General features: G+C 39.5%; 1 long non-coding RNA gene and 1 pseudogene across 2 annotated transcripts in view; both read left to right on the top strand.

Moving 5' to 3' along the window:
* Window positions 1–25,526, top strand: part of LOC123285356 (uncharacterized) — a 106,313-nt gene that overhangs the window by 32,239 nt on the left and 48,548 nt on the right. The window lies entirely within an intron of this gene.
* Window positions 9,814–13,709, top strand: LOC139045179 (archaemetzincin-2 pseudogene; annotated as a pseudogene).

Genomic DNA, 25,526 nt, shown 5'->3' with positions numbered 1-25,526 from the left:
ACACATACATCTCCTTAAACCACACTCAGTCTCCAGATAGACACAATAATAAGTCGTAATTCACCTGGACATGACATGACTATCCTGTGTACAACCCCAAACGCACTGACCCCATCCCCAGAAGAAGAGGTAACGTCCTTGAGTGATGTTTACTCTTCTCCTGGTTATCCTGTAACTTAAATACTATGATGTAGAATTAACAATGCTGAAATAGCATGATTTACAGTCAATATATCTTATATTACATGAGAAGAGAATTAAAGGAAAGAAAACAAAGATATTTGCTTAATATATCGATTATACACACAAATGTATTCGTAACAAAATAAGGAGGAAATACTCATGACAATTACAGAAACAGGTCATGTGGTCATAGCTGGTATTTATAACTACCTTCTTCTACTGCCCATTCTGTATTCACTTTGCCTTCACCAAGCACCTCAACTGGTTGTGGTTCTTTACCTGGCGGGGTGACTCCACCTTCATTGCTGAAGGTCTCAGGTTATGGATAATGGATCCAGCCCATATATACCGTACAGTGGTAAAGAATGCATGTGTATGGATGTCCATTGCTAGTTCTGCCTGAATAGGGCTGTTGTGGTTTTCCACTGACCTTCATCACAGGGCATGATAATACTAAGAGACACCCTAAGGGATCTCCTGTGTTCCAGGCATACTCTTCCTTATCTCCATCATGGAGTAGTAGTCCAATTCCCCCTTGGTAGTCAGGATCTATCACCCCAGTAACTCCCTTCCTTACCCATTGATTCAGAGGCATGAGGAACACCAAGTGGCTGGGTGGCAGTCTTAACTTCCAGTTCAATGGAATCATTGTTGTGTCTCCTGGTGGAAGCATTTCTTCCTTTGCAATTAAAGCCTCTAGGCCAGGCAGCACATAAAGTCATAGGAATAGGAAGCAAAAATATTGCTATTGGGTTACTAGGGGGTAATAGTGAGTGGTACTACTCCTGTTTTCACCCCTTGATTCCTGGACCCATGAATCCTGGCTACCGGAGAAAAGCACCATATATTGGACACTGATACAGAGCATACACAGCCTCTTGAAGAAGTTTGCCCCAGCCCTGCAAGGTACTGACAGCTAGCTGGCACTGAAAAGGAGTCTTCAAAAGGCCATTCCACAATTCTATCAAGCCAGCTGCTTCAGGATGGCGGAGGACATGGTAAGACCAGTGAATTCCTTGAGCGCGGGCCACTCGCCACAGTTCTCTTGCTGTGCAGTGAGTTCCTTGATCTGTAGCAATGCTGTATGGAACACCATGGTGGTGGATAAGGCATCCTGTAAGTCCACGGATGGTAGTTTTGGCAGAAACATTGTGTGTAGGGAGCGCAAATCCATATCCAGTGTGAGTTTCTATTCCAGTTGGGATGATGGAAGCAGTCTAATGTAATCAACCTGCCACCAGGCAGCTGGCTGATCACCCTGGGGAATGGTGCCATACTGGGGGCTCAGCGTTGATCTCTGCTCCTGCCAGATTGGGCACTCAGCAGTGGCTGCAGCCAGGTTGGCTTGGATTGTGGAAGGCCATGTTGCTGAGCGCATGTAGAACCTCCATCCCTGCCACCATGGCCACTTTGTTTGTGAGCCCGTTGGGTGACAACAGGGGTGGCTGGGGAAAAGGGCTGACCGGTATCCATAGAACGGGTCGTTCTATCCACTTGATTATTAAACTCTGCCACTGCTGAGGTCACCCTTTGATGAGCATTCACACAGGACACTAATATATTCACATTTTTTGTCTAGAGACGTCTATTCATATACCTCTTCCTCAAATTTCTTTGTCACCAATTTTCCAACCATATTCCTTCCAAGTCCCTGACCATCCATCCAGTCCTTGGCTGCAGCCGTGAATCAGCGTAGAATTGCACATCTGGCCATATCTCCTTCTAAGCAAATGAGCAAGCAGGTGCACCGTCTGAAGCTCTGCCCACTGGGAGGACTTCCCTTCACCACTGTCCTTCAGGGATGGCCCAGACAGGAGCTGTAGTGCTGCAGCTGTCCACTTTCCAGCGGGACCTGCATGTCATGCAGAACTGTCTGTAAAGCAGGCCTGAGTCTTTTCTCCCTCTGTCATCTGATTGCAGGGAACTCCCCACAAGGCCACAGCTGAGGGCCGGGAGAGAGAAGGCAGTATAGCAGGAGTGGGGACCATGGGCATTTGGCCCATTTCTGCATGTAACTTACTTGGGCCTTCGGGGCCTGCCCAGGCCCAATTACAAAGATAGCATTTTCATTTGATGATAGAGTGTTGCTGTGCGTGGCTGACTGTATGGTTTGGTGGGTCAGATAACAGTCAGTTCACGATGGGCAGCTCAGGTCGCATGATAAATTGGTGGCTGATAGTCAAAGATTCAGTTTCTACCCAAGGCCTAGTAGAAGGTCAATGGCTGTTTCTCGAAAGGAGAGTAGTTATCCATGGAGGGTGACAGGCCTTGCTCCAAAATCCTGAAGGCCTGGGACGTGATTTGTTATAGAGGCCTGACACAGGCTCTAAACAGCACCCTATCTGCCACCGACACTTCAAGCCTCACTGGATCTGCTGGATCGCATGGCCCAGTGGCAGAGCAGCTGGCACAGAAGCCTGCACCTATTGCAGAGCCTTCTCCTGTTCTGGGCCCCATTGAAAACCAGCAGCTTTCCAGTTCACTTGGTAAACGGGCCAGAGTAACACACTCACATGAGAAGTATGCTGCCTCCAAAATCCAACGCAGCTCACTAGCATCGTGCCGCATTCTTGGCCGCAGGAGGGGCCGGATACAACAATTTATCCTTTACCTTAGAAGGAATATCTTGACATCCTCCACTCCACTGGACCCCAAGGAATTTCACTGAGGTAGAAGGTCCCTGAATTTTAGTTGGATTTATTTCTCATCCTCTGACACACAAATGTCTTACCAATAAGTCTGGAACAGTTCTTACTTCCTGCTCACTAGATCTAATCAGCATAACGTCATCAATGTAATGGACCAGGGTGGTACCTCGTGGAAGGGAAAGGTGATCAAGATCGCTGCAAATTAAACTGTAACACAGATTGGAGAGTTGATATAACCCTGAGGTAGGACAGGGAAGATGTATTGCTGGCCTTGCCAGCTGAAAGAAACTGCTTTAGTGGTCTTTATTAACAGGTAGAGAGAAAAAGCCATTTGCCAGATTAACAGTTGCATACTAGGTACCAGAGATGTGTTAATTTGCTCAAGCAGTGAAACCACATCTGGCACAGCAGCTTCAACTGGAGTTGCCACTTGGTCAAGCTTATAATAATCCACTGTTACTCTCCAAGATCCACCCGTCTTCTGCACAGGCCAAATAGGAGAGTTGAATGGGGACGTAGTGGGAATCACCATCCCCAACATCCTTCAAGTCCTTGATGGTGGCACCATCTCTGCAATCCTGGCAGGAGTGAGGTATTGCTTTTGGTTTACTATTTTCCTAGGTAGATGCAGTTCTAATGGCTTCCACTTGGTCTTCCCCACCGTAATAGCTCCCACTCCAAAGGTCAGAGGACCAATGTGGAGATTCTTTCAGCTGCTAAGTATGTCTATTCCAATTATGCATTCTAGAACTGGGGAAAAAAACCTCAGGATGGGTTTGGGGACTGACTGGGTCCACTCTGTGAGATGGACCTGAGTTCAAACTCCACTGATTGCTTTACCTCCATAAGGCCCTACTCTGATTGGAGGGCCACAATGATGTTTTGGGTCTCCTGGAATCAATGCTTGTTCACAGCTAGTGTCCAGTAGTTCCTGAAAGGTCTGGATATTTTCTTTTCCTCAATGCAGTTATTCAGGTAAAAGGCCATAAGTCCCTTTGGGAAAGGCTAGATGAAAGATTAACAGTATAAATTTTTTGGTAGTGTACTGGGGTCCTTCCTCAAGGGGACCCAGACTCCCCTTCATTCAAGGAGCTCTGGTAAACTGGCTCAAGTCTGGCCATTGATTGAGGAATCACGACTGTGTATTTTTATGATTTGAGTTAGATTTTTGTTCACTTGACCTAGAACTTTTTGTTTTTTGCTGAGGAAGATTCATCCTGAACTAAGGTCTGTTGCCAATCTTCCTCTTTTTTTGTACGTGAGCCATTGTGACAACAATGGCCACTGAAGATGAGTGGTGTAGGTCTGCACCCAGGAACCAAACCCAGGCTGCCAAACTGGAGCATGCCAAACTTGACCACTAGGCCACTGGGGCTGGCCCAACCTAGAACATTTTTGCTTATACAGATCAAGTAAGAATTTAGTAGGCTTCCTATCTATTTCACATCTAGGAACGTGATGACTTGTTAGCCACCTCCATAGGTCTGTGGGAGTCAGACTATTCTGACTGGTGCTTTGACCCTGTCCATTGCAGCAACTATGCCCACCCTGCCTTTGGTGTTGGGAAGCCAGAAAAGCACTCCTTCGGGCTTGAAATGACAAGCCACCATGAATTCAACTGGAAATCAATTCTGCCAAAAACCCTGTGAGCCCAGAAAAGAACTCAGATGGAATCCCAGCCCTGGCCAACACCATGACTGCAGCCTTGTAAAACCCTGATCAGGTTTGCAGCTATGCTATGCTGGGCCTCTGAAGCGTGGAAACTATGAATAAATATTGTTGTTTTAACCTGTGAAGTTTGTGCTTATTTGTTACAAAACTTGGAAAACTAACTATGAGAATATAGACAGACGCAATGAAAAGAAAAAACATGGATGATTCACACTCTGAATGCAATAATTACAGCAACCTGCTACTCACAAATCTCCTGAGAGTGCTTTAAAAATAATCACACGCTATTACAATGGTAGAAGTTAATTTATAAGTGAGACTTTTAAACACTGGTGTGCTAGTTTGAATGAAAAAATATATATGCTTTCTTGGAAAAGTTTCCATGTCCTTGTAAAAAAAAAAGGTAAACTGTAAATGAATCAAGAATCTTATTTAAAAAATTTTACTAAAGTCAGTCAAACTGACATTCAACTATGAAAGTTGTGGGCATACCATTACTCATATCCTAGAACTTAAGGAGCATTACACCTCTGAGTCCTTCTTGAGGAATCCAGTAGAGAACAAGTTTCAGAGAAGCAAAATGACTAGACAGACACCGACATAAAGACTGGTGGTAAGCATTAAATATTTAGTTATTTCTAGAATCAATTTAAATTAAATTAAATTCCCCTTTTAATTTAGGGTTAAAGGGAGAGTATAGTGTGCTACCTTCTGTCAATATGCTCTGACATTGTAAGGGATAGCACAGCTGTTTAAAAATGAGGGGAGACTCCTCAAGGAGGTGGAGCTTGATGCCCCACCCCGTGAGTGTGGGCTATACTTACTGACTTGCTTCCAAAAAGTAGCTTATGGAAAGGGAGATAACTTTATAATGGACAAACCTGGCAAATGCTACTAAAATATGTTTTTACTAGTGTACCTGTCTCCTAAAACGTCCTAGAAGCAATTACAAGCCCAAGAGCAATATTCATTCCCCACTGTCTAGATTGTGCTGTTAAAATACCACTTCCCAGGAAATAACACCAGGGATTCTTGGAGAAATGACTGATTCGAGAAGCAGGAAATACATAAAATGTATCTGGAATATCTTGCCATATCAGATACCAAGATCATATCAAAAAGAATGAGGAGCCAACTTGAAGATGCTCCAGTGGGTGCTAACACTACAAAAGAGAGAATCAGACCATCAGTAACTCCTGTTGAAAGAATATAATACCACACATAGTCCCACCAAAATGAAAAGACAAATATGAGCTGACCAAGACTGACCAACAGTATCACGTTTAACTGCACAATCAGCAAAAATCAGATTGTGGCAATCTACAAGTTAAAGGATTGAGTTCCTTAACAAATAAAGTTTAAGAAAAAAGAACAGAAGGGCCATCTATAGATTAAAAGATTTAAGACAGATCAAAGACAATAGGAAAACAAGCAAGATAAACTGTAGTGTTTAGAGATACACACTTGGTTCTTAAAACCATAGAGAAATACAAAAGTGTGATTACTATAAATGTGAAGATAGAGGAGTCCATTAACGGCAGAATACATTTACTAAGATAAGTCACATTCTGGGCCATAAAACACATCTTAACAAATCTAATACAATGGAAATCATACAAAAAATGTTTCCAGACCACAGTGGAATTATACTAGAAATCAATAACAGAAAGATAGCTGGAAAATTATAAAATATTTGGAGATTAAACAACAGAGTTCTAAATAACACACAGGTCAAAGAAGAAGTCTCAAAAGAAATGAAATATTTTGAACCAAATGAAAATGAAAATACAAATTTTCAAAATTTGTGGGATGCAATGAAAACAGTGCTTAGAAGGAAATTTATGGCCCTACATACATATAGTAGAAAAGGAGGAAGAGCTAAGATCAATAATCTAAGTTTCCACTTTAGGAAACTAGAGAAAGAATAGTAATTTAAACCTAAAGCAAGTAGTAATAATTATATAAACCACAGCAGAGAGCTGACCCTGATGGTCTAGTGGTTAAAGTTCGGCGCTCTGCCTGCTTCAGCACCTGAGTTTTCCAGTCATGGAGCCACACCACCCGTCTGTCAGCTGCCATGCTGTGGTGGCAACTCACATAGAAGAACTAGAACAACTTACAACTAGAATATACAATCATGCACTGGGGCTTTTGGGAAGGAAAAAGAATCATGGCAGAAATAAATGAAATTGACAATAGGAAATCAATAGAGAAAATCAATGAAATCAAAAGCTGGTTCTTTAAAAATATTAATCAAATTGATAAAACTCTAGCTAGGCTAACCAAGGAAAAAACAAGAGTCACAAATTACTATGATTAAAAATTATAAGGAGGGGAAATTACCACTGACATTACAGAAATAAAAAGAACCATAAGGGAATATTAGAAAGAACTGAATGCCAACAAATTAGATAACAGACAAAATGGACAAGTTCTTAGAAAGACACAAATACCAACACTTACTCAACAAGAAACAAAATCTGAATCGAACTATAATAAGTAAACAAATTGAATTAGCAACCAAAAAACTTCCCACAAAGAAAATTCCAGGACCATATGGCTTCATTGGTGAATTCTAACAAACGTTTAAGGAAGAATTAATACAAATCCTTTACAAACTCTTCCAAAAGTTAGGAGAGCAGGGAAAGCTTCCCAATTCATTCTGAGGCCAGTATTATCCTGATGCCAAAAGAGACAAAGATCTCACAGGAAAAAAGAAGAGAGCAATATCTTTCACGAATTTGTTGTTAAGTGCCATTGAGTCGATTCTGACTCCTAGCAACCCTGTGTACAGTGCAGCAAAACTGCCCAGTCTTTCCATGCCGTCCTTTCATCTTCTGGCACTATATCAGACAATGCTCTGTGGCTATTCATAGGGTTTTCAGGGCCAATTTTTTCTGAAGTGGGTGGCCAGGTCCCTCTTCCTAGTCTGCCTAATCTAGAAGCTCCCTTGAAACCTGTATACTATGGTTGACCCTGCTGGTATTTTTAAATACTGTTGGCATAGCTTTCAGCATCACAGCAACATGCAGCTGCCACAGTATCACAACTGACAGGAAGCAACACTAGGAAGCTTCCTGACAACTTGGGAAGCAACCCTAGGCTACAGCAGTGAGAGTACCAAATCTTAACCACTAGACCACCAGGGCTGGCTATATTTTATAAATATATACCAAAAAACCAAAAAAATATATTAGCAAATCAAATCCATTCATAAATAAAAAGAATTACACATCATGACCAAATGAGACATATCCAAAGGAATGCAAGGTTGGTTTAACACCTGAAAATCAATTAATGTAATACACCATATCAATAAGATAAAGGACAAAAACCACACGATCATGTCAATTCATGTAGAAAAAGCATTTGACAAAAATCCAACACCCCTTGATGATAAAAACACTCAACAAACTAGGAACAGAAGGAAACTTAATCTCATAAAGGGTATCTATGAAAACCCCACATCTAACACAATACTTAATGGTGAAAGACTAAATGGTTTTCCCCTAAAATCAGGAACAAGACAAGGGTGTTCTCTCTTATCACATTTATTCAATATTTACTTAAAGTTATAGCTAGGACAATTAGACAAGAAAATGAAATAAAAGGTGTCCCAGATTAGAAAGAAAGAAGGAAAACTATTCCTTTTTACATATGATGTGATCTTGTATATAGAAAATCCTAAGGAATCCACTGAAAAACTATTAGAACTAACAAACAAGTTTAATGAATTTGTAGAACACAAGATCAATATCCAAAAATCCACTGTAGCAACGTCAGGGAAGATGGTGGAGTAGGAAGCTCCAGGAGCCCACCCCTCCATGGAAGCAACAGTCAAATTGGCAGGAACCGTATGAAGCAAATAACTCGTAACTTGAGTGTAGTAGAAGACTTTAGCATCCGGGAACGAGCTGGATGAAGAGGCTGGTAAATTGTAGTCAACTTTAGCTTTAGTGAGATGGCGGCTACCATTCCCTATCCTCCAGCCACAGAACAAGAAACTATGGGGACAGCAGCCCACGTTCCTAATGTGGTTTACAGGAGCCAGAGTGGGCAATAAAAATAAAGACTTTGTCCCCTAAAAGTCAGGGTTGTGGTTTCTGATTGCTGTTTTTGATCAGTGAGACGCAGGCATGGAGGTTGACTGCTGTTTCAACCCCCATGGGCTGAAATGCCTCCCAGCCATGAGAGAATTTAAACAGACTATGTATTTTTTTCTCTCTCTTGGGAGCCAGATATTTAAGGAAATCTTTGTTAGATCACTGGCTGACTGTAGAGACAACAGAAAAGACACTTGAGTGAACACATACAACAAAGAAAAAACACTGAAAAATAGTATGGAAAAGCCACAAAAGGATGGATCCAGCCACCAACAAACAAAATGCAGCAATCCCTGATGAGTGGGAGAATTAGGTTTCCAGTTACCAAAACATTGATGCTCAAAATGTCCACTTCTCAACAAAAAATTACAAAACATACAAAGAAATAGAAAAGTATGGACCATTCACAGGAAATAAAGAGTTTGATGGAAACCATCCCTGGGGAAGCCCAGATATTGGAATTATTAGTCAAAGACATTACATAAATGATCTTAAATATGTTTAAGGAGCTAAAGGAAACCATGGACAAAGAACTGAAGGAGGGGCTGACACAGTGGTGCAGCGGTTAAGTGCACACGTTCCGCTTCTCAGCAGCCCGGGGTTCGCTGGTTCAGATCCCGGGTGCGGACATGGCACTGCTTGGCAAAAGCCATGCTGTGATAGGGGTCCCATGTATAAAGTAGAGGAAGATGGGCATGGATGTTAGCTCAGGGCCAGTCTTCCTCAGCAAAAAGAGGAGGATTGGCAGTAGTTAGCTCAGGGCTAATCTTCCTCAAAAAAAGAAAAAGAACTAAAGGAAATCAGTAGAGATAGAGCAGAGGGTTCGTATACTATTAGCACTAAGTTGATATTATTCAAAGCATATTGTCATAAGTTTAGGATGTTAATTGTAATTCCCAAGATAATGCCTAAGAAAATAACTTAAAAACTATACAGAAAAAGAAAGAAGGGAATCAAAATAGTACACTACAAAAAACAAATGACTACAAAAAGAGGGCAGTAATGGAGGAACTGAGGAACAAAAAACAAATAGCTAAATGACAGAAGTAAATCTTTATCAGTAATCACATTAAATGTAAGTAGATTAAACTCTTCTATTAAAAGAGAAAGATTAGCAGATTGGATTTTAAAAAACCCAGAACCCATCTATATGCTGTCTACAACACACTAACTTTAGATGTAAAGAAAAAAAAAGGTTGAAAGTAAAAGGGTGGAAAAAGATATTCCATGCAAATAGCAAGCAAAAGAGAGCTGAAGTGGCTATATTATTATCAGAAATAGACTTTAAATGAAGAAAGATTAGAAGAGACAAAGAAAGACATTTCCTATTGATAAAGCTTTCAATACAGAAAGAAGATATAACAATTATAAACATATTCATACCTAAGGAGCCCCAAAATATATGAAGCAAAAATTGACAGAATTGAAAGGAGAAATAGACAGTTCCACGATAACGGCTGGAGACTTCCATACTCCCCTTTCAATAACGTATATAAGAGGCAGACAGCAGACAGATAGGGAAGAGGTAACTGAGCAATGCTATAAACTGATTAGACCTAACAGACATAGAGAACACTCGGAACAGGAGAAAATACATTCTTCTCAAATACATATCGACCATTCTCCAGCATAGGCCATGTGTTAGGCCACAAAACAAGTCTCAGAAAATTTAAATAGACTGAAATTATACATAGTATCTTTTCCAATCACAGTAGAATAAAACATGGGAATGAAAACGGAAAGAAAACTGGAAAATTTACAAATACGTGGAAATTAAAAAACACTCTTAACCAACCAATGGGTCAAAGAAGAAATAAGGAAAATTAGAAAAGACCTTGAAACTAATGAAAAGAAAAACAGAGCAGAGCAAAACTTGCGGCTGCAGTGAAAGCAGCGCTCACAGGGAAATTTACAGCTGTAAATGAGTATGTTGAGAAAAGAAGGAATATCTCAAATCAGTAATCTAATTCTACTTCTTAAGGAATTGAAAAAAAGAACTAAATTCAAAGCTAGCAAAAGGAAATAATAATAGAGCAGAGATAGAAAAGAGAGAAAGAGAAAATCAACAAAATTCAATGTTGGTTCTTTGAAAGATTCAACAAAATCGATAAGCCTTTCTCTAGATTGAGAATAAAAGAAGAGTCAAATAAGAAACAAACGTACAGACATTCCTACCAATTTTATAGAGATGAAAAGGATTATGAAATAATACCATTAACAGTTGTACACCAAGAAATTAGATAATCTAAGCTAGAGGAACTGAACAAATTCCTAGAAACATGTTCTACCAAAACTTACTCAAGAAGAAATGGAGGTTTGCAGAGGCCACCATGAGAGGCTAGTGGGCATCATCGAGGCCTGTGGGGGGTGAAGGGACCCCACACAATTCTATGGTCAGGCCTACACATTCCTGTCCTTGAAGGTAAAATCTTCAATTGACTGTTCCTCTGTAAAGATCTTCCTATCAAAAAACCCAGCGCTTGTGTAACTGCATGAGAACTTGTGGGCTGGGGAACAGCATTTCATGAATGAATCTGTCCAACCAGACAATGATCTCTTTGGACTCATGACCTTGCATTTGCAATCAGATTGTGTCACCTCCTAGCACAGGGCTCTGAAGACTTTAAATAGTTTTCCAATGATACTTACAGAAAGACAACCCCCAGGGAAACGGTCCATCGGTATATACTGGATCTCTAGGGAACACTAGAATTACCAGTGAAGAATATATTGAATGGCACCAGGTTAATTATGCAGCATTTTTCTATGGCTTGACACTAAAAATCCTAGAACCACATCGTGGTTTGGCAATGAAGTGTTCCTTTAGAGTCAACGACAACACACAAAACCTACAAATTCATGCAGGGCACATCTTGACGTTTTCAAAAAGGAAGAAACATGAAGATGCATTCTGTGTTGTGGGGATAACAATGACTGATCTTTACTCAAGAGGCTCCTGGGATTCTTCCTCCGGACAGGCCTCGTTGACAGATGGTGTGCAAATATCAGCTTTGCCACAGACAGCAGTAATTTTTATAGCTCATGATATGCAGACAAAGTGAAGGTGCTCCAGAAAACATCTTCAATTGACTATTCAATTTTTGATAAATATTATATTCCTGCAATGACTAGTATTTTGCTGCTTCAATCCTGTAGGATTTTAACCTATGAGATTGAACACATACTTGGACTGCAACATTGTCAGGGGCCTACATGCCTAATGCAAGGCTCCAGCCACTTGGAAGAGGTTAAACATCACCCTCTGAACCTTCGGCCTATCCATTTATGCAAGTTGCACTGTGCTAGTGGCTTCAACGTATCGCAGAAAGATAGAAACTGCTGGTGAGGTGGAGTAACAACGAATCTGTTGACATACCTGGACTCACTCTGAAACAGTCCTGAGGACAACGTGAATTTGACGAAACTTGTGGGAAATTTTAAGGAGTGGAAAGAGTTGATAAAAAAAGGCCTCAAAGTCCTGCAAAAACAAGGACTTTCAAATAGGAGTAATTAAAATAAAACACTTGCACATAATAAGAGAAAATATGAATAGACTTATGCTATAGACTAGATGTTTGTGTCCCCCAAAAATTCATATGTTGAAATCTTACCCCTGACATGATGGTATTAGGAGATGGGGCCTTTGGGAGGTAACTAGGTAATTAGATAATTAGTGTCCTTATAAGAAGAGACATGAGAGAGCTTGCTTCCTCTCTCTGCTATCCCCCTTGTGAGGATACAAGAAGATGGGCATCTGAAAACCAGGAACAGTGGTCTCCCCAGACATCAGACAGGCAGCAGCTTAATCGGCTCAGCCTCCAGAAGCATGAGAAATAAGTGTTTGTTGTCTGAGCCACCCAGTCTATGATATTCAGTTATAGCACCCCAAATGAAGATAACCTATAAGTGGTAAGGAGATTGAATTAGTAATGGAAAACCCCCACAACAAAGAAGATCCAGAATCAGATGGCTTCACTACTAAATTCTACCAAACACTTAAAGAAGAATCAATCCCAATTATTTGCAAACTCCTCCAACAAACTGATGAAGAGGGAATACTCCTAAATGACTCATTTTATGAGGCCAGCATTACCCTGATAGCAAAACTACACAAAGGCACTAAAAGAAAAGATACAGACAAAAATGTTTTATGAATATAGATGCAAATACCCAACAAAATACTAGGGAATCAAACTCAGCAGCATATAAAAAGGACCACCCCATAACAAGTGGAATTTACTCCTGGAATGCAAGGATGGTTTGACGTGTTAAATTAATTAATGTAGTAAATCACATTAACAGAAGGAAGAAATAAAATCACACAATCATCTCAATTGATGCAGAAAAAGCATTTAACAAAACAATGTAAAAACACCCAATAAAGTAGGAATAGTAGGGAAATTCCTCAACATGATAAAAGCCATATATGAAAAACCCACAGCTAACATCATACTCAATGGTGAAAAACCAAATGCATTTCCTCTAAGATCAGGAACAAGGCAACAGTGTCAGCTTTCACCACTTCTATTCAATATAGTTCTGGAAGTTCAAACCAGAGCAATTGGCAAGAAAAGTAAATAAACGGCACCCAAGTTGGAAAGGAGGAAGTAAAGTCATCTTAGTATGCAAATGACATGATCTTACACGTAGAAAAACCTAATGATTTCACAAAAAAACTGTTGGAGCTAATAAACATATTCAGAGCGAGTGGGCAGAGCAAAATGGCAGGGTGAGCTGACCCGGAACTATCTCCCCTCCAAACTACAACAAAAGACTGGAAAAAAACTGAATTTCTGCTACTAAACCTAATGCCAGGATGTCAGAGACCTATGGTACCAAAAAGATGGAGGACGGAGACCCTGCATGAGGCCTCAGAGGAGCTGGAACAGGGTAGGAGAGAACTTCGCTCCCTCCCCTAGAGACTGGGATCGCTGCCATGGGTGCAGGAAGGAGCGGGGGAGGGGCCGCACAACTGGGGATCGTCCAGGACTCCCACTGTCAGTACAGTGGAAACCCGCTGACGAGGGAAAGCTTCCGTGCGCAGGGACCCCATAAACCCAGGGCCCCGGGACCAGAGAACAGAACTGATCCGAATCCAGATCGATGCCGAGAAAAACAGCCACTCCCCCCCCCCCCCCCCCCCCCCCCCCCCCCCCCGCAAACCACGCTGGGAACCGCCATCTTGCCCGAAGGTGGAGAGCTCAGAACGTGCAGCTCTCGACCCCCATCTAATGGCGGCAGGCTGTAACTGCAACCGAATTCTACCATCATGCGAAAAAACCACTTCTCTACCACCCAGCAATTTATAAAAGCTCCAGACCAGAAGGAAAACAATAACACAGAATTAAGTCCTGAGAACTTGGAAATAGGTAAACAAAGTGAAAATGAGTTCAGAGCAGCTATAATAAAAAAACTCAATGAGGTAGAGAGAAAGATAGAGAAACAAGCCAACGAGTTCTGGAGTTACTTCACAAAAGAGATTGAAATTATAAAGAAGAATCAAACAGAATTACTAGAGATGAAAAACACAATGGACCAGATAAAACAGAATACAGATTCCCTGAATGCCCGTGTAGACACCATAGAGGAGAAAATTAGCATAATCGAAGATAGGCAGGCTGAATGGCTCCAGACAGAGGAAAAAAGAGAACAAAGAATTAAAAAAAATGAGGAAAATCTGTGAGAGATAGTGGATTCAATGAGGAGAAAGAATTTAAGGGTCAAAGGAATTCCCGAGAATGTGGAAAAGGAAAATGGAGCAGAAAGTGTGCTTAATGAAATTATAAAAGAGAACGTCCAAAATCTAGGGATTGAGGGAGAAATGTGTGTAGAGGAAGCTTTCAGATCTCCTAGATTTGTCAATGTAAAAAGACCTACTACAAGGCACATAGTAGTAAAAATGGCAAAAATGAAAGACAAAGAAAGAATACTCAGGGCAGCAAGACAGAAGAAAATAACCTACAAAGGAACTCCTGTCAGACTTTCAGCAAATTTCTCTACAGAAACCTTACAAGCTAGGAGAGAATGGAGTGACATATTCAAAACTTTAAAAGATAAAAATCTTCAGCCAAGAATACTCTATCCAGCAAGAATATCCTTCAGATATGAGGGAGAAATTAAATCTTTTCCAGACAAACAAAAGTTAAGGGAATTTGTAACCCAAAGGCCTCCACTACAAGAAATACTCAAGAAGGCTCTCATACCTGAAAAAAGAAAAAAGGGAGAAAGGGGTCACAAACCACAGAGTAGGGAGACAGATAGATAGAATCAGAATAGGATAGCAAATATTCAACTATAGCATTAGGATAAAGGTAAGGAAACTACCAAAGCAAAGATGATCTTATCACTCTAACTACAAACTCATAACACGAGTTGGAATAAGAAATGAAAACAATTTAGGAGGGGAAGAGCAAAGGGACTAAATCAGTCTAGGCCAAGTAAATAAGAGACCACCAGAGAACAGACTATATTATACACGAGATTCTAAATACAAACTTCAGGGTAGCCACTAAACTAAAAAACAGAACAGAGCCCCAAACCTTAGAAACCCAGCATAAGAAACTGCAGTATTCAATGGGTAGTCTAAAGCACACAGGAAAAGAAACGCAGGAAATCCAGATAACAAGCAACAGATTGACAGCATTAAGTCCACATGCATCAATAATCACTCTCAATGTAAACGGATTGAACTCTCCAATAAAAAGACACAGAGTGGCAAAATGGATTAAAGAACAAGATCCAACAATTTGTTGCCTCCAGGAAACACACCTCAGGCCGAAGGACAAACACAGGCTCAGAGTGAAGGGGTGGAGGACCATACTTCAAGCTAATAGCAAGGAAAAAAAAGCAGGTGTTGCAATTCTTATATCAGACCAAGTGGATTTCAAAATAAGTCAGGTAAAGAGAGACATGGAGGGACAATATATAATGATCAAAGGGACACTTCATCAGGAAGAAATAAAGCTTATAAATATCTATGCACCCAACATAGGAGCACCAAGATTCATAAAGCAACTATTAACAGACCTAAAGGAAGATGTTAAAAACAACACAATAATAGTAGGGGACCTCAACACCCCACTCACATCAATGGACAGATCATCCAGACAGAAAATCAACAAGGAAATAGTGGAGCTAAATGAAAAACTAAAACAATTGGACTTAATAGACATATATAGATCACTCCACCCTGAAGGAGCTGAATACACATTCTTCTCAAGTGCACATGGAACATTCTCAAGGATAGACCACATATTGAGAAACAAGGCAAGCCTCTACAAATTTAAAAAAATTGAAATAATAACAAGCATCTTCTCCGAACATAATGCTATAAGGCTAGAAATTAATTACAAGAAAAAAGCTGAGAAAGGCACAAAGATGTGGAGACTAAACAATACACTACTGAACAACCAATGGATCATTGAGGAAATTAAAGAAGAAATCAAAAAATACCTGGAAACAAATGAAAATGATAACATGCCATACCAACTCATAAGGGATACAGCAAAAGCTGTATTAAGAGGAAAATTCATTGCAATACAGGCACATCGTAACAAACAAGAAAAATCCCAAATAAGCAATCTTAAACTACACCTAACTGAACTAGAGAAAGAAGAACAAATAAAGCCCACAGTCAGCAGAAGGAGAGAAATAATAAAAATCAGAGCAGAAATAAATACTATTGAAATGAAAAAGGCGGTAGAAAGGATCAACGAAACAAAGAGCTGGTTCTTTGAGACGATAAAATTGACAAACCCCTAGCCAGACTTACAAAGAAAAAAAGGGAGAAAGCTCAAATAAACAAAATCAGAAATGAAAGAGGAGAAATAACAACAGACTCTGCAGAAATACAATGGATTATAAGAGAATACCATGAAAAACTATATGCCAACAGAATGGATAACCTAGAGGAAATGGATAAATTCTTGCACTCCTACAATCTCCCAAAGCTTAGTCAAGAAGAAGCAGACAATTTGAACAGACCAATCACAAGGAAAGAGATTGAAACAGCAATCAAAAACATCCCAAAGAATAAAACCCCAGGACCAGATGGCTTTCCTGGGGAATTCTACCAAACTTTCAGAGAGGGTTTAATACCTATCCTTTTCAAGCTATTCCAAAAAATGAGGGAGGACGGAACACTTCCTAACACATTCTATGAGGCCAACATCACGCTGATACCAAAGCCTGACAAGGACACCACGAAAAAGGAGAACTACAGGCCAATATCACTGATGAACATAGATGCAAAAGTTCTCAACAAAATTTTGGCAACCAGAGTTCAGCAGTTCATCAAAGGGATCATACATCATGATCAAATGGGATTCATACCAGGGACACAGGGATGGTTCAACATCCGCAAATCAATCAACGTGATACACATCACAACGTGATACACATCAACAAACTGAGGAATAAAAACCACATGATCATCTCAATAGATGCAGAGAAATCATTTGACAAGATCCAACAGCCATTTATGATAAAAACTCTGAACAAAATGGGCATAGAAGGGAACTATCTCAACATAATAAAGGCCATATATGACAAACCCACAGCCAACATCATACTCAATGGGCAAAAACTTAGCGCCATCCCCCTGAGAACAGGAACGAGACAAGGATGCCCTCTATCACCACTCTTATTTAACATAATACTGGAGGTCCTGGCCAGAGCAATCAGGCAAGAAAAAGGAATAAAAGGAATCCAAATAGGGAGGGAAGAAGTGAAACTCTTGCTGTTTGCAAACGACATGATCTTATATATAGAAAACCCCAAAGAATCCATTAGAAAACTCTTAGAAGTAATCAACAACTACAGCAAAGTTGCAGGGTATAAAATCAATTTGCATAAATCAGTAGCATTTCTATATTCTAATAACGAACTAACAGAAAAAGAACTCAAGAACACAATACCATTCACAATTGCAACAAAAAGAATAAAATACCTCAGGGTAAATTTAACTAAGGAAGTGAAGGACCTATATAATGAAAATTACAAGGCCTTTCTGAGAGAATTGGATGACGACATAAGGAGATGGAAAGACATTCCATGTACATGGATTGGAAGAATAAACATAGTTAAAATGTCCATTCTACCTAAAGCAATCTACAGATTCAACGCTATCCCAACCAGAATCCCAATGACATTCTTTACAGAATTAGAACAAAGAATCCTAAAATTCATATGGGGCAACAAAAGACCCCCAATTGCTAAAGCAATCCTGAGAAAAAAGAACAAAACGGGAGGCATCACAATCCCTGACTTCAAAACATACTACAAAGCTACAGTAATCAAAACAGTATGGTACTGGTACAAAAACAGGTGCACAGATCAATGGAACAGAATTGAAAGCCCAGAAATAAAACCACACATCTATGGACAGCTTATCTTCGACAAAGAGGCTGAGGGCATACAATGGAGAAAAGAAAGTCTTTTCAAGAAATGGTGCTGGGGCCGGCTCCGTGGCCGAGTGGTTAAGTTCCTGTGCTCCGCAGCGGCGGCCCAGGGTTCGGACCCTGGGCACGGACATGGCACCGCTCGTCAGGCCACGTTGAGACGGCGTCCCACATCTCACAACTAGAAGGACATGCAACTAAGATATACAACTGTGTACAGGGGGGGTTTGGGGAGATAAAGCAGAAAAAAAAAAAGATTGGCAACAGTTGTTAGCCCAGGTGCCAATCTTGGGAAAAAAAACAAAAAACAAATGGTGCTGGGAAAACTGGAAAGCCACATGTAAAAGAATAAAAATTGACCATTCTTTTTCACCATTCACCAAAATAAACTCAAAATGGATCAAAGACCTAAAGGTGAGACCTGAAATCATAAAGCTTCTAGAAGAAAACGTAGACAGTACACTCTTTGACATCAGTATTAAAAGGATCTTTTCAGACACCATGTCTTCTCAGAGAGGGAAGCAATAGAAAGAATAAACAAATGGGACCTCATCAGACTAAAGAGCTTCTTTGTCAAGGCAAAGGAAAACAGGATTGAAACAAAAAAACAACCCACTAACTGGGAAAAAATATTTGCAAGTCATATATCTGACAAAGGCTTAATATCCATAATATATAAAGAACTCTCACAACTCAACAACAAAAAAATCAAACAACCCGATCAAAAAATGGGCTGGAGACATGAACAGACATTTCTCCAAAGAAGATATACGGATGGCCAATAGGCACATGAAAAGATGCTCATCATCGCTGATCATCAGGGAAATGCAAATCAAAACTACACTAACATATCACCTTATACCGATTAGAATGACAAAAATATCTAAAACTAATAGTAACAAATGTTGCAGAGGTTGTGGAGAAAAAGGAACCCTCATACACTGCTGGTGGGAATGCAAACTGGTGCAGCCACTGTGGAAAACAGTATGGAGATTCCTCAAAAAATTAAAAATAGAACTACCATACGATCCAGCCATTCCACTACTGGGTATCTATCCAAAGAGCTTGAAGTCAGCAATTCCAAAAGTCCTATGCACCCCAATGTTCATTGCAGCAGTATTTACAATAGCCAAGACATGGAAGCAACCTAAGTGTCCATCAACAGATGAATGGATAAAGAAGATGTGGTATATATATATATACAATGGAATACTACTCAGCTGTAAAACAGAACAAAATCATTCCATTTGCAATAACATGGATGGACATTGAGGGAATTATGTTAAGTGAAATAAGTCAGTTAGAGAAGGATAATCTCTGTATGACTACACTCATATGAGGAATTTAAAACTGTGGGACAAGAGAACAGATTAGTGGATACCAGGGGAAAGGTGGGGTGGGGGGTGGGCACAAAGGGTGAAGTGGTCCACCTACAACACGAACGACAAACATTAATGTACAACTGAAATTTCACAAGATTGTAACCTATCATTAACACAATAAAAAAAAATATTCAGAAAACCTGCAGGATACAAATCAACACATGAAAATTCCATCCTCATGGACTGGAGGAATTAGCATAGTTAAAATGTCTATACTTCCTAAAGTAATCTACAGATTCAACGCAATCCCTATCAAAGTTCCAATGACATTTTTCACAGAAATAGAAGAAAGAATCCTAAAATTTGCATGGAACAACAAAAGACCCTGAATAGCCAAAGGATTCCTGAGACAAAAGAACCAAGCTGGAGGTATCACACTCCTTGATTTCAAAATATTCTACAAAGCTATCGTAACCAAAACAGCATGGTACTGGCACAAAAACAGACATGCAGATCAATGGAATAGAATCAAGAGCCCAGAAATAAACCCACACATCTATGGACAGCTAATCTTTGACAAAGGAGCCAAGAACATACAATGGAGAAAGGAAAGTCTCTTCAATAAGTGGTGTTGGGAAAACTCAATGGCCACATGCAAAAGAATGAAAGGAGACCATTATATTGCACCAGACACAAAAATTAACTCAAAATGGATTAAAGACTTGAATGTAAGACCTGAAACCATAAAACTTCTAGAAGAAAACATAGGCAGTACACTCTTCAATATCAGTCTTAACAGCATATTTTCAAATACCATGTCAGACTGGGCAATGGAAACAAAAGAAAAAATAAACAAATGGGACTACATCAGTCTAAAATGCTTCTGCACAGCAAAGAAAACTATTAAAAAAATGAAAAGACAACCTAACAATTGGGAGAAAATATTTGCAAACCATATATCTGATAAGGAGTTAATATCCAAAATACAGAAAGAACTCATACAACTCAACAACAAAAAACCAAACAACCAAATTAAAAAATGGGCAGACATTTGAACAGACATTTTTCCAAAGAAGATATACAGATGGCCAACAGGTAAATGAAAAGATGTTCAACATCACTAACTATTAGGGAAATACAAATCAAAAGTACGAGATATCATCTCATGCCCGTCAGAATGGCTATAATTAAGAAGACAAGAATTAACAAGTGTTGAAGAGAATGTGGAGAGAAGGGAACCCTGATACACTGCTGGTGGGAATGTAAACTGGTGCAGCCACTATGGAAAACAGTATGGAGATTCCTGAAAAAATTAAGAATAGAACTATCAATATGATCCAGCTATTCCACTTTTGGTCATTTATCCAAAGAACATGAAAACATGGACGCATAAAGATATTTGCACCCCTGTGTTCACTGCAACATTACTCACAAGAGCCAAGACTTGGAAGCAACTTAAGTGCCCATCAATGGATGAACGGATAAAGAAGATGTGGTATATATACATAATGGAATACTACTCGGCCGTAAAGATGAAATTCAGCCATTTGCTCAACATGGATGGACCTTGAGGGAATTACACTAAGTGAAGTAAGTTAGAGGGAGAAGTCAAAGACTGCATGCTTTCACTCATAAGTAGAAGATAACAACAACAACAACAAACACATAGATACAGAGATGAGATTGGTGGTTACCAGAAAGAAAGTGCGGAGGGAGGATGGAGAAAGGGTTGCTAGGGCACAGGTGCACAGTGATGGATGGCCATTGGTCTGTGAGTGGTGAACAGGACGTAGTCTACACAGAAAATGAAATATAATCATGTATATTTGAAATTTATATCATGTTATAAACCAGTATTACCTCAATACAAAAATTAAGAAACAAGTCAGTTATAATTTTATACACTTGCAATGAACAAGTCAAAAGCAAATCTAAAAAACAATTCCATTTACAACAGCTTCAGAATGAATAAAATACCTTAGCAATGTAAAATAGTAAAGCCACTATGGAAAATAGTTTGGTGGTTCCTCAGAAAGCTAAACACAGAATCATCATATGATTCAGAAATTCCACTCCTAGATTTATACCCAAAGGAACTGAAACCAGGCACTCGAACAGATGCTTGTATGCCAACGCTCATTACAGCCTTATTTACACAGCCGGAAGGTGGAAACAGTGCAAGTGGCCATCAACAGATACAAGCATACCTCCTTCCACTGCGCCTCGCGGAGACTGCGTGCTTCACAACTCCCTCCACCAGCGAAAAGATTACGACTCTTTGAAGGCTTAGATGATGCTTAGTATTATTTAGTAATAAAGTATTTTTAAAGTAAGATATGTACATTGTTTTTTAGACATAATTCTATTGCACACTTTAAATAGCCTACAGTATAGTGTAGATATAACTTCTGTATGCACTGGGAAAACAAACAATTCATGTGACTCGCTTTACTGTGATCTTCTCTTTATCGTGGAGGTCTGGAACTGAACCTGCGACATCTCCAAGGTACGCCTGTAAGTGGATGCAATAAAATGTGATATACACATATATCAGAACATTATTCAGACAGAAAAAGGAATGAAGTTCTGACGCATGCTCCAACCTGGATGAAAACCTTCAAAACCTTAAGCGAAATAATCCAGACACAAAAGGACAAATATTGTATGATTCCACTTATACGAGGTACCTAAAATAGGCAAAGCCATAGACACAGAAAATAGTTTAGAGATTACCAGGGGTTGGGGTAGGGGGAATGAGGAGTTATTGCTTAATGGTTACAAAGGGGTAATGGAAATATTTTGGAAACAGACAGTGGTGATGTTTGCATAATACTGTGAATGCAATTAATGCCACGGAATTGTTACTTCAAATGGTTAAAATGGCAAATTTCCTGTTATATGTTTTTTTACTACAATTAAAAAATTAATTATATATCAAAAACCATTGAAATGGATGAACTATATGGTATGTGAATCATATTTCAGTCAAACTCTTTCAAAATAAATAAATAATAAATATAATATTTAAAAAATCAATTGTATACACAGTAGCAATGAGGAAACAAAAAATGAAATTACGAAAGCTGTTCCATTTACAATAGTATCAAAATAATAAAAGTTAAAAATGAATTTAGCAAATGAAAAACTTCTACTCTGAATACTATAGAATACTGTTGAAAGAAATTAAATGAGTAGTAAATCAATGGAAAGACAATCCACGTTCATAGATCAGGAGACTTAGTAAAGCGGCGAAATTTCCAATTTAGCTACAGATTCAACACAACACCTACCAAAATCCAGAGGGCTTCTTTGCAGAAACTGACAGGCTGATTCACCTGGAAATTCAAGGGACCCAGAACAACCTTGAAAAAGAGTAACAAAATGCAGAACTCACACTTCACAGTTTTAAAGCTTACCACAAAGTTTCAGTAAACAAGACGGTGTGGTAGTAGCCTAAGGCTAGACACACAGACCAACGGAACAGAACTGAGGGTCCAGACACAAGCCTTCACATATACAACGAACTTCTCTGCGACAAATGGCCAGGACAATTCACTGGTGAAGGAACCGTCTTTTCAACAAACGATGATGGGACAACTGGCCAGCCACATGCAGAAGAAGAAAGTTGGACACCCTTCTTCACATCAGATGCAAAAATTAACTCAAAATGGATTAAACTCCTAAGTGGGAGTAACAGTACAGACAGGGTACAGGGCCTGTTTGGGGACAAGGAAAATATTCTAAAAGATATAGTAAAAGTCATTGAATTGTACAGTTCAATAGGTGAATTGTATGTTACGTGAATCATATCTCAATACGTCTGTTTAAAAAATGTGATGAAAGGTTATCATTACTGATCCCACAGACACAAAAAATATAAGAAAGGAATACTTTGAACAACTCTATGCCCACGAATTTAATAACTTACATGAAATGGTCCAAATCCTTGAAAGACAGAAACTACCAAAGCTCACACAAGGAGAAAGAGACAATCTGAACAGACCTGTAGCTATTTTAAAAACTGAATCAACAATTAATAATCTTCCACAAAAGAAGCACCAAGTCCAGATGTTTTCACTACTGAATTTGAGCAACCATTTAAGGAAGAAATTATACCAATTCTCTATAATCCCCTCCAGAAAACAGAAGCAGAGAGAACAGTTGCCAGCATCATCCTATGCGGCCAGCATTACCTGAAACCAGACAAAAGCCAGTACAAGAAAGAGAGCACAGAACAGTCTCTCTCATGAACACAGACGCAACTAAATACTGGCAAGTTGAACCTAAGAATGCAGAAAGAACTGTTCACCATTACCAAGGGGGCTTTATTCTGGGTATGCCAGTTTGACTGGCCTCTTCAATAAAAAAACATCAATCGATGTGACCTACGACATCAACACGCCAAAGACGAAAGCTCATACCATCATATGTGATGCAGAAAAGCACACAACAAAAACTACCATCCATTCTATGAGGGAAAACTCTCAGTAAACTAGGAATGGAGGATAGGGTTGGCCCCTTGGCCTAGTGGTTAAGTTTGGCATGCTCTGCTTTGGCGGCCCAGGTTCAGTTTCTGGGCATGGACCTACACCACTCACTGGCAGCCACGTTGTGCTGGTGACCCACATACAAAATAGAGGAAGATGGGCACAGATGTTAGCTCATGGCAAACCTTCTTCAAGCAAAAAGAGGAAGATTGGCAATGGATATTAGCTCAGTGAATCTTCCTCAGCAAAAAAAGAAAAAAGACAAAAGGAATAGAGAACTTTCTCAACTTGATAAAGAACATCTACATAAAAACCTACAGGTAGCATCATACTTAGGGGTGAGAAACTGAAGACTTTACCCCTAAGATTGGGATCAAGGAAAGGATATCCTTTGTTACCACTCCTATTTAACATCTTACTAGAAGTCTTATCTAGTGCAGTAAAACAGGAAAAGGAAATGAAACCTATACAAATTTGGAAAGAAGAAATAAAACTGTATTGTTTACAGATGGCATTATTAAGTAGAAATTCCCAAAGAATGGACAAAAAAGCTTCTGTGAATATAGGAATATCACAGCATACCAGTTAATGGTATATAAATGTTGACTGCTTTCCCATATACCACCAGCGAACAATTAGAATTTGAAGTAAAAAGCACAGTACTATTTACAATTGCACACAGAAAATGAAATACTTAGGCATAAATCTATTAAAATATGTACAGGATGTATGAGGAAAACTACAAAAGAAATCACAGATCTAAATAAATGGAGAGTCCATGTTCATGGGCTAGAACAGTCAACATTATTAAGACGTCAATTCTTTCCCAACTTGATCTATAGATTCTATGTAATCCTAATCCAAAGTCCAGCAAGCTATTTTGTAAATATTAACAGATTCTAGTATTTATATGAAAAGACAAAAGACTCAGAGCAGCCAACACAATAGTGAAGACTAAAGTTGGAGAACTTATACTGTTCAAGACCTACTATAAAGCTATAGTAATCAAAAGACAGTGGGGTCGGCGAACGAAGAAACAAGTAGATTAATGGAACAGAAGGGAAAGCCCAGAAATAGACTCACAAAGTATAGTCAACCGATCTCTGACAAAGGAGCAACGACAACGAAATGTAGAAAGGACAGTCTTTTCAACAAATGGTGCCGGGATGACTGGACATCCAGATGCAAAAAAAGAAAAATCTTTACACTGACCTTACAACTTTCACAAAAATTATTCCAAAATGAATCATCATAGACCTAAATGTAAAACACAGAACTATAAAACTCCTAAAACAAAATATAGGAGGAAATCTATGTTACCTTGGGTTTGGCAATGAGGTTTTAGATATACCCAAAAGCACAATTTGCGAAAGAAAAACTGATGTTGTACTTTACTAAAATTAAAAACTTTTCCTCAAAAGGCACTATTGGGGCAGGGCCAGCCCGGTGGTGCAGTGGTTAAGTGCGCACGTTCCGCTTTGGCGGCCTGGGGTTCGCCGGTTCGGATCCCGTGTGCAGACATGGCACCGCTTGGCAAGCCATGCTATGGTAGTCATCCCACATATAAAGTAGAGGAAGATGGGCATGGATGTGAGCTCAGGGCCAGTCTTCCTCAGCAAAAAGAGGAGGATTGGCAGCAGTTAGCTCAGGGCTAATCTTCCTCAAAAAAAAAAAAAAAGGCACTATTAAGTAAATGGAAAGATAAGCCACAGAT

The sequence above is a fragment of the Equus asinus genome, chromosome 4 (assembly GCF_041296235.1).
Source record: "Equus asinus isolate D_3611 breed Donkey chromosome 4, EquAss-T2T_v2, whole genome shotgun sequence".
NCBI lineage: Eukaryota > Metazoa > Chordata > Mammalia > Perissodactyla > Equidae > Equus > Equus asinus.
The sequence above is the reverse complement of the archived record's forward strand: the minus strand, read 5'-3'. Positions and strand labels throughout refer to the sequence as shown.